Source organism: Lactuca sativa, chromosome 9, assembly GCF_002870075.4.
Source record: "Lactuca sativa cultivar Salinas chromosome 9, Lsat_Salinas_v11, whole genome shotgun sequence".
Taxonomy (NCBI): domain Eukaryota; kingdom Viridiplantae; phylum Streptophyta; class Magnoliopsida; order Asterales; family Asteraceae; genus Lactuca; species Lactuca sativa.
In genome coordinates this window covers 223272582-223281912 of record NC_056631.2, presented here as the reverse complement: position 1 = coordinate 223281912, position 9331 = coordinate 223272582, and positions in this window count along the sequence as shown.

The following is a 9331-nucleotide window of genomic DNA, read 5'->3' as shown; positions in this document are numbered from 1 at the left end:
TTATGATTCATGATTTTCGTTTGTGTAACACCCTGTTTCAAGTCGTTTATTAATTTGGGGTCGTGATCTAAAGTACGATCATGAGAAGCGTTTTGGGCTTTGAGAGAAGGAAAGTTTAGATCTTATAGAGGGTTAATAATGTTGGTTGTGAGGCCCAAACCCTTTGATTTGTGTGCTAGACTGAAGGGTCGAAAGGGAAAAGTTATAGATCAGGCTTCTTGCGAGGGTTATGGTTTTAATTCAGTTTGTGGAAAGTCAAAAGTAATCAAAGAGAACTATGGGACTCTTCAATACCTTTCCGCGCATATAAAGAACGTCGGAATCGGAGTTGAAACGAAGAAGTTATGGTTGTTTGAAATTAGGCTGGATTTTGGAGTAGGGTTAGTACGCATGGCGTACTTGATGCGTACATATGGTGTAGATCATTTAAGAATGACGTAGACCTCATGCAGTACGATGGGCATACTTGGTGTGTACGCAAGGCGTTCTCGGGCTGACCCAAAACCCTAATTTTTAGGGTTGAGCCCCTATTTAAACACCTTAAGACCCTTGAGGCCTCTTCATAATCAACCTCCACTCTCCCCAAATGGCTATTTCAAAACCATAATCCCTAAGAGCTTGTTTTGGACCTTTAGAGTGTTCTTGGTGCCTTTTGGAAGAATGAGAAGTTCATCATTGAGGATTGGTGGGCTTGGAGCTTGAATATCCAGAACTTTCATCACCTTTGCAAGCTTATGGAGGCATAAAGCTCTCAACTTTATGGTTTTATGATTAGATCTAGGTTAGAGCCTTGATTTGTAAGCTTTTGGTCCTATGGTTTTGGTTCTTGAGAGTAAAAGCAACTCTAGAGCTCAAGTTTGTCACTTTATATTGTTTCTAAGGATCATGTATCATAAGCCATGTAAAAGCTTGAGGTTATTAAAGAGTGTTATGGACCTAGGGTTTGGTTTTGGGCTCTATTAAGCCATGCAAAAGCTTAAAGTTGTTGAATTTATCTGTTAAGACCTTCCCAAGATTAAGATCTGTGAGTTAGATGTTTAGTCTTTAGGTATTAAGAGCTTAAAAGTGGTTTTAGACAACAGAGGTTTACACAAGGCGTAACCTCTGAGTATGCAGGGCATAACGGATAGGTCATGTATCCTTTTCTATGGACACTGAGTACGCATGGTGTAAGGACGGAATATGCATGACGTAATCCTATAGGTGTACTTGGGTCATTTTTAGGCCTTGGTCCATGTTTGGGTGGGTCCAATGTGGAAAGGGTAATATGGACTTTTACCCTAGTGAGAGAGAATATGAAATGGAACTTTGATTATGGGTTATTACCCTAATTATTAATTAGGTTTGTTTTTGGATATGTTCGGTGTGAGGAGCCTTTGTAGCAGTAACTCCAGTATGTGATTTGTTTATTGTCGAATTGAGGTGAGTTTCCTCACAGTATTTGCAGGTCGAAGACACCAATGCCGACCCTTTGGTTTATGTTTATAGGCTGATAGCTATCTATGTGACTTCTTCAAATATTTGTATCTATATCGAGCGGGGCTTGATACCGGGCAGTGCCTGATGAATGTGTTGGGCGGGTCCCACCACATGTTACAAACATATATGTACCAGGAAGAGCCCGACATACGTATGGTATGTGGTATTTTGGGGAACTTATTAAGCTTTGTGCTTATAGTTTATGTTTATGGTTTCAGGTACCTCCGGTTCGAAGGGGAAGGGTCTGGCATGATTGTACCGCATCCACCAGTGTTCCATATTCTATGATTTTTATTTGTACTCTGATAACTATTCTCTATATTATTACACTTTGGTTGTCTTATGAAATGAATGTTTGATGGTTTTGATTGGCCTACAAATAAATTTTTTTAATTAGTATTTTTGAGAAGTTATAAGTTGGTATCAGAGCCTTGATTTAAGTGATCCGGGCACACCCGCAGGTGTGTCTGTAACACCTGATTTTTCATTTAAACGCTTAGCAATTATTTCATTTATTTTCTTGTATTGGACCCTAATACGATAGGCATACATAAGGTACATAGGATGTACTTATGAATATGCATGACACGAGATATTCCCCTGGTACTCCGGGTATACCCATGCGTACACCAGTCAAGGTCAAGCCCTAATTTTTAGAGTTTACACACTATTTAAACACATTAAGTCCCATAAACCCTCATCTTATCAGCCTCCACTACCTCTTTGACCTGTGCCTCGAAACCCTAACCCATTTTCCCAAGAGATTGACCTTTTTGTGTGTGTGTTTGTGGTGTAAATCGAAGAAGAAGAAGACTTGTAGAGAAGCTTTGGAGAAGAGGAAGCTTGTAGATCCAGAGATTATTCACTCTTTCAAGCTTATTGGAGGAATAAAGTTTGAACCTTGTTCATCCTATGTCTAGATCTAGGTTTTGGGGGAAAAGTTAACATATTTTGGTCCCATATATGAACTCTTGTGAGTAAATGCTACTCTAGAGGTTATGAGATGTTCCTTTTGATGTCTTTAAGGTTCTTAATCCATAAAGGTTGTATCTTGATGGTTGTAGATCAACCATGCATGAGTTAGTGACCACTTAATGTAAGTAGAATGCTAAATCTATGACTTGGGTCCCATTAAGGCATGCAAAGAGGTAAAGTTGCCAAATTTACTATAATGACGTCCCTAGGAGGCTAGATCTGAAGTTGGAAATTAGGTATTATTAAGGCCTTAAATTTAGAATTTAGCCAACAGGGGCGTATGTAGGTGTACGCTGAGCATCAGTATGCTTAGCGTACTCACCGGGAGTCATTGGGCCTTCATTTTTGGGCCACCATGGACTTTAGGGTTTTGGGCCTTGTTGGGCCACAAGCTTTTATGTGTTGGGATTTTAGAATTTGGACCCATATTGGGCTTTTGTATCTTTTGGGACTCTGGGCCAATTTGTATTTAGACTATGTTATGTTAGGCCCATTAAGGGATTGGTAAGCGACCTTTTTACCCTAGGAGTTGGGATTTAGAATCTGGACCCTCAGTTTGGGTTAGTGACCTAATTGCTAATTAGGGTTGTATTATTGTGATCTGGTGTAGGGATTTTTCAAGTCAACAGGGCGAGGGTGATTTGTTTATTTCAAATCTGAGGTGAGTTTTCCTTCATGGTACTCATGGGTTTAAGGCACTAATTTCGGCCAATTGGATTATGTTTGTAGAATGATAGTTGTCTTTGTGACACTTACTATTATACCTGCATGTGCTTGTTGTCTTTGTGACACTTTTTGATATGATTGTATGCTTAGTTGTAGGGGTAAAATAGACCCGAGAATACCAGTTGAAAGATACCAAAGGGGTGAAATAGACCCAATTATGTTTCAACTATTATATATGTATTGTATGAGGTATTCTAGGGAAGTTCACTAAGCTTTGGGCTAACAATTTTCCGTTTATGTTTCAAGTACTTCCAGCTCGAAAGGGAAGGGCCCAACTTTATCGCACTGTATCCGCCCATATTTTTCGCATTATGTGATTTTGGGATTTCGTACCCTGATATTATTTCACTATGATGCACACTTGGTTGTTTTGACATGATGATTGGATGTTTCAGAATGAATTAAAAATGAAAATTTTTATCTGAAATTTTTGGAACGTTACAAGTTGGTATCAAAGCCTTGGTTTGAGGGATTCAGACATACTATCGGGTGTGTCTGAACTCAAACTGAGGATCTGGTAGATTTTTCATAAAAAGAAACATTTTATGAAGATATTTTTAATAAAAGGGGTGTGATGTGTGCAATCAACAGAGCTCAAGTAAGTATTCCCAAAATACCCATACCTGTTATATGTTTTATGCTATGGTATGAGAATTGTATGCTAGATTAGGACTAGGGTTCTGATTAGGATTGCATGATAGAATGCTAGGATAGATGCCTATATGTACCTATTATATGAGATTGTAGATCTGCATGCTAATATATATATATATATATATATATATATATATATATATATATATATATATATATATATACACACACACACACACACACACACACATATATATATATATATATATATATATATATATATATATATATCAGTTATCTAATACGATGGTCTGTCTAGGTCATCTTCTGATTCGAATGCGCTTGGTTACATATTGTTGAGACTAGATAATTCTATAGGGTTAGGTTTAACTCTATTGCGCAGCTCTTGTCCGAGTCCATCCGTTGTAGTGTGAGACCTTTCACTCGAAGAATTATCTAGTATCAACAATATGTAATTGTATTTATATAGTAGTTAGATGGTATTAGAGGGGTTTCCTTCTGCAGTTGATAGCAGAGAGTGGTGAGGGAAAGTAACCCTTAGGAGTTCCTGTAATATGTCCTGGTTTATAGGACGCTCTATAGTATGAGAGGCATGCTAGATAGAGAGGAAGTGACTGTGAGTATTTGAGACAGTCCTTGGGGAGGGTGTGGATAGGTGGTATTGGGCCCGTACTACTGAAAACAAAGGATCTATACCCAAGACAAGGAAGGCCGCGATGAATCCAAGAAACTTTGAGAGTGTGAACCTCTTCGTATGTGTATCGATTGTTTCTTTTGTGTTATGTTTCAGCATGGCGATGACACATGGCGGGGCAGGAGGTTCAAGATCTGGATCTGGTTTGGGCTCCGACATCAAACCAATTAAAGAGGGTTTACGCGGGTTCATTGCGTCTGAGATTACTAGAGACATCCTTTAGGCAACCCAGGGGATGTTTGGGTCGATCAAGGAGGGTATCATTGAGTTGATGGAGAATCACCTTTGGATATTTAGGGAAAATCTAGCCACTGATCAACAGAGAGTCCACACTCTCTCATTCAAGGATTTCATGGGAGGTGGGGCACGAGAGTTCTTTGGGGTGAAGGTCCCCATTGCCGCCAAGTGTTGGATAGCAGATATTGAGTGTGCCCAGATGACTAGATTTTGGCTCGATGGGTCGAAGGTGATGTTTTATGCAGGATGTCAGAGGGAGCGAGCTCGGGATTAGTGGGAGGAGGTTGGCTATACCCTAGGAGCCCCTACGATTGAGTCCATGACTTGGTCGGGCTTTGTGACCCAGTTTCGAGCATAGTTTACACCAGCTGTTGAGGTGCAACAGTTGGCGAGGGAGTTCCTAGATATGCGTCAGATGACGGAGACAGTCGCAGAGATCACCACCAAGTTTCGAGAGAGAGCTTTATTGGTACCATAGTATGATGTAGATGAGGAAGACCCGATACCATGACATACTATGATCAGATATCATGGAGTTGGCTAGTTTCTCTGCCTGTCCGACATTGGATGACATGATAGCTAGGGCCCAAGAGTGGGAAATTAATTTGAAGCATATAGGGAAGAGAAATGCAGAGCACAGACAAATGACAGGGGTTTCAGCAAAGAAACCCATGACTTCGGTTAAATGTGAATCGAGCATTTGATGCATTTGGATCATATTCATGAAGCATTTTGGAGCACTTGGACCTCAACGGATCACTCGGGGTTCATGGAGCATGTAAAAAATGAACGGATCTTCTGAGAGAGGAATGGATCATCTGACAAAGGAACAGATCAAGTGCCAAAGGAACGGATCGTGTTCAAGGGGGTTTGGAGCACCTGGAAGAGGTTGGATCACTTGGAAGGGATATGAAGCAACAAGGGGTCCTTGTTATGCCACATGATGAAGATATGGGTCAAGAGGGATGCTTTTGCGCCATCTTGTTCTCCTCTTAAGCCATCTTGTTTTGTTGTTGAGCCATACATGGCCTTCTTGAGCCATGCATGTGCCTGTTGCTCATGATGATGTTGTTTCTCCAAGATTGATATTGTACGCCATACTTGATGCTCTTGCACCATTTCGATCCCTGTTGTGCCATCAAGAAGCTATTGCGCCATCATGGACCATCTTGGTACATGATGCGCCATATTGATTCCTTTGATGTGTCATGTTGATCCAAGTATGCCTAGAAGATGATAATGCTCAAGAATGTTCCAGAAGATGCTGCATGGTGAATTGTGATTAGTTGACACCCTTCATGGGCCTATGGGCCAATGGGCTTGGTCCATTAGGGTTTTAGGTCTAATCCCTCAAGTATAAATAGGGATGCATGCTAGGTCATTTTGTATCTTGAATTGTAGAGTGATAGGTGAATCTCTGTATAATTATACTTGTAACCTCTGTGTTGAGAGCTATGAAATAAAGAATACTCCCCTCCTGCCCATGGACGTAGGTCACCTTGACCGAACCACGTAAATATTGTGTTGTGTGTGCTTTTGGTTTTGCTAGTTATCCGCTTTACTTCCTAACAAGTGGTATCAAAGCTGCGTTTTGTATTCCTGTGATTGAAGATGTCTACTCACAAGTTCGATTTGGAGAAGTTCAATGGCTCAAATGAGTTCACTTTGTGGATGGTGAAGATGAGGGCTCTTCTGGTTCAACAAGAATGTGCGATGGAACTGGAAGTAGAGGCAAAATTGCCAAAGGACATGGTGGCTGATAAGAAGGTGGATATTCTGAAGAAGGAACATAGTAACATTCTATTGAGCTTGACAGATGAAGTACCGAGGGAGGTTGTGGATCAAACAACTGCTTCTGGGCTCTAGGATAAACTTTATGACAAGTAACAGAACAACTCACCGACGAACATGTTATATCAGAAGCAAAGGTTATACACTCTCAGAATGTATGAAAGTACCCAATTAAAAGATCATATGGATAACTTCAATCGCATCATCTTGGATCTACAAGGTGTTGATGTGAATATTGAAGAAGAATATCATGCGTTCATTCTCTTATGTTCGCTTCCTAACTCATATGAGAATTGATGGGTTTTAGCCATAAGAACTTTCCTATGTGCGCATGCAAAACCCTAATGCTTGGATCTAGGCTTTCTAATTAAACATGCTTTGAATCCAAGACTTCTAATGACTAATTAGGTATAAGAACAATACAAAATCAGATCTAGAAGCGTACCTTTGAATCTCTTGTTTGATCTTGTTGTCTTGGAGCTCTAGAGTCACAATTGTCACTCCTCTAATGGCTTACAAACACCAAATAGCAAGGAGGATGATTTGGGAGAGAGAGGAGAGGGGAGGAAATCCGGCCAGGGGTTCTCTACTTGAGATGCCGATTTCCCTAAGCCATGGGGTCTATTTATACTTGTAGACTCCTTAAGGGTTTCATCTTAAACCCTAGTTGGATAATCATCTCTTAAATCAATCCATATCCTTACCATAGATAGCCTTGGACGATTTTGAGCTATCCTTAGCTCTAGAATTCGTCCAATCCTTATCTCTTAAGGATTTACAGTCTAAAGTTTAACTATCAAACAATTAACAGTTTATACCCTCTTATTTAATTAATCTCTTTAAGTCACCAAATTAATTCTAATTAATTTATGACTTATATTAATCAAATAACATTATTATTATTCTTTATATTATTCTCATAATATATTAATAATATTTATTCTCTCTTAATAAATCATCCTATCAAGTTGCTATGGTGAAGGCAACCCAAAAGGACCATGCACAACCGGGTCAAATACTTGACTAATATAGTTGCAGCCTTAGACACTATTCCAACAGTCTCCCACTTGGATAAGTCTAGTAACTATGTGCACAAGTACAATTCCATTTGCAATCGTAGCTCTCAAAGACGTTGTCAAACTATGATCTAATCAATCTTGTCCTTTAGATAAGGGATCGTACAGTCCTCTGTTAGATATCATGCTGACAATTCTATGGAATGATTAGTCAAGCATTTAGGTTTCTTGATCTCTGATTTATTTGACATAGAACTTAATCGAACACATCAATTCAGTTCTGACCGGGCCCGGCACATAAGTCAAATTAAATCATCGAGCGGCCGAGATATCACCTTTACCTTCTTGGATAAAGGTTACATATAAACTTCGACTTATATGTATTTACTTATTCATTAACCAACCATACACAACAATGCGTTTTATAACATCGAGTTACTGATGCGTTTTCGCATCATCAATGTACAATCAATTAACAAATAACAAACCATATATCTAGGTTTTAAGACTATATGATATTATCGTCTTGCGATCACCCCTTTTATATCATATTCCATAAGGTGATTCCAGCAAGCGCGGGTTTGTTCCAATGCTCAAAACTAGTTCATAAGCACTCATGAACGTTGCAGCAACCCTTTGCTATGTATAACACCATTTAGACAATCTACACACCAATTCACGACAATCTTCATTCATATCTACTTCCAACATATGAACGATTGTGGACAATTTGAATAATTTGATTATTCTTAATAAACTCAATTATTCTGGAAGTCAAAACATGCAAAATGAAACAATAGTTAAAAATTAACATAAGATAGTAACATTACTCATAAATAAAACTCCTTTATTTAATCATCAAATGTTAATTACATTTATCTATTACACGTTTCTAATACTATCTAATCTATGCTAATATCATCCTTCAGCCCAATACTCCTAGCATGCTGCAAGTGCTTAACCCTACTCAGTCCCTTCGTAAGAGGATCTGCTGGGTTATCTTCTGATGATATCCTCTTCACTACGAGTTGTCCTTCTTCTACACGATGTCTAATAAAATGATATTTTCTGTCGATATGTCGTGATCTACCATGATCTCTCGGTTCCTTGGTCAATGCAACCGCTCCTTCATTATAACAGAAAATCTCCATGGGCTCCTTTATGGCAGGCACAACTCCAAGATCACCAATGAAGTTCTTCAACCATATTGCCTCCTTCGACGCTTCGCTCACTGTAATGTACTCTGATTCGCATGTTGAATCAGCTACGGTTTCCTGCTTGGAACTTTTCCAAGTCACTGCTCCTCCATTCAGGGTAAAGACCCAGCCCGACTGCAAACGGTAGTTGTCAAAGCTGGCGTCACTATACCCTCACACCTTCAAGTCATAACTCCCTCCGAGGACTAAAACCATTCCTTCGTCCTCTGAAGGTACTTAAGGATATTCTTCACCGCAATCCAATGGGCTCTTCCAGGATTCCCTTGATATCTGCTAACCATGCTCAAAGCAAAGGCAACATCAGGGCGAGTACAAGTCATAGCGTACATGATTGAGCCAACTGCGGAAGCGTATGATACTCGGCTCATTTCTGCTATTTCAGCTTCGGTACTCGGACTTTGAGTCTTACTTAACTTGGCATTACTTTGTATCGGTAATTCTCCCTTCTTTGAGTTTTCCATACTAAAACGTTTTAGTACCTTCTCTAAATAAGTGTTCTGACTAAGTCCTATTAGTCTCTTACTTCTTTCTCTTACTATCCTTATTCCCAAAATGTAAGAAGCCTCTCCGAGGTCCTTCAT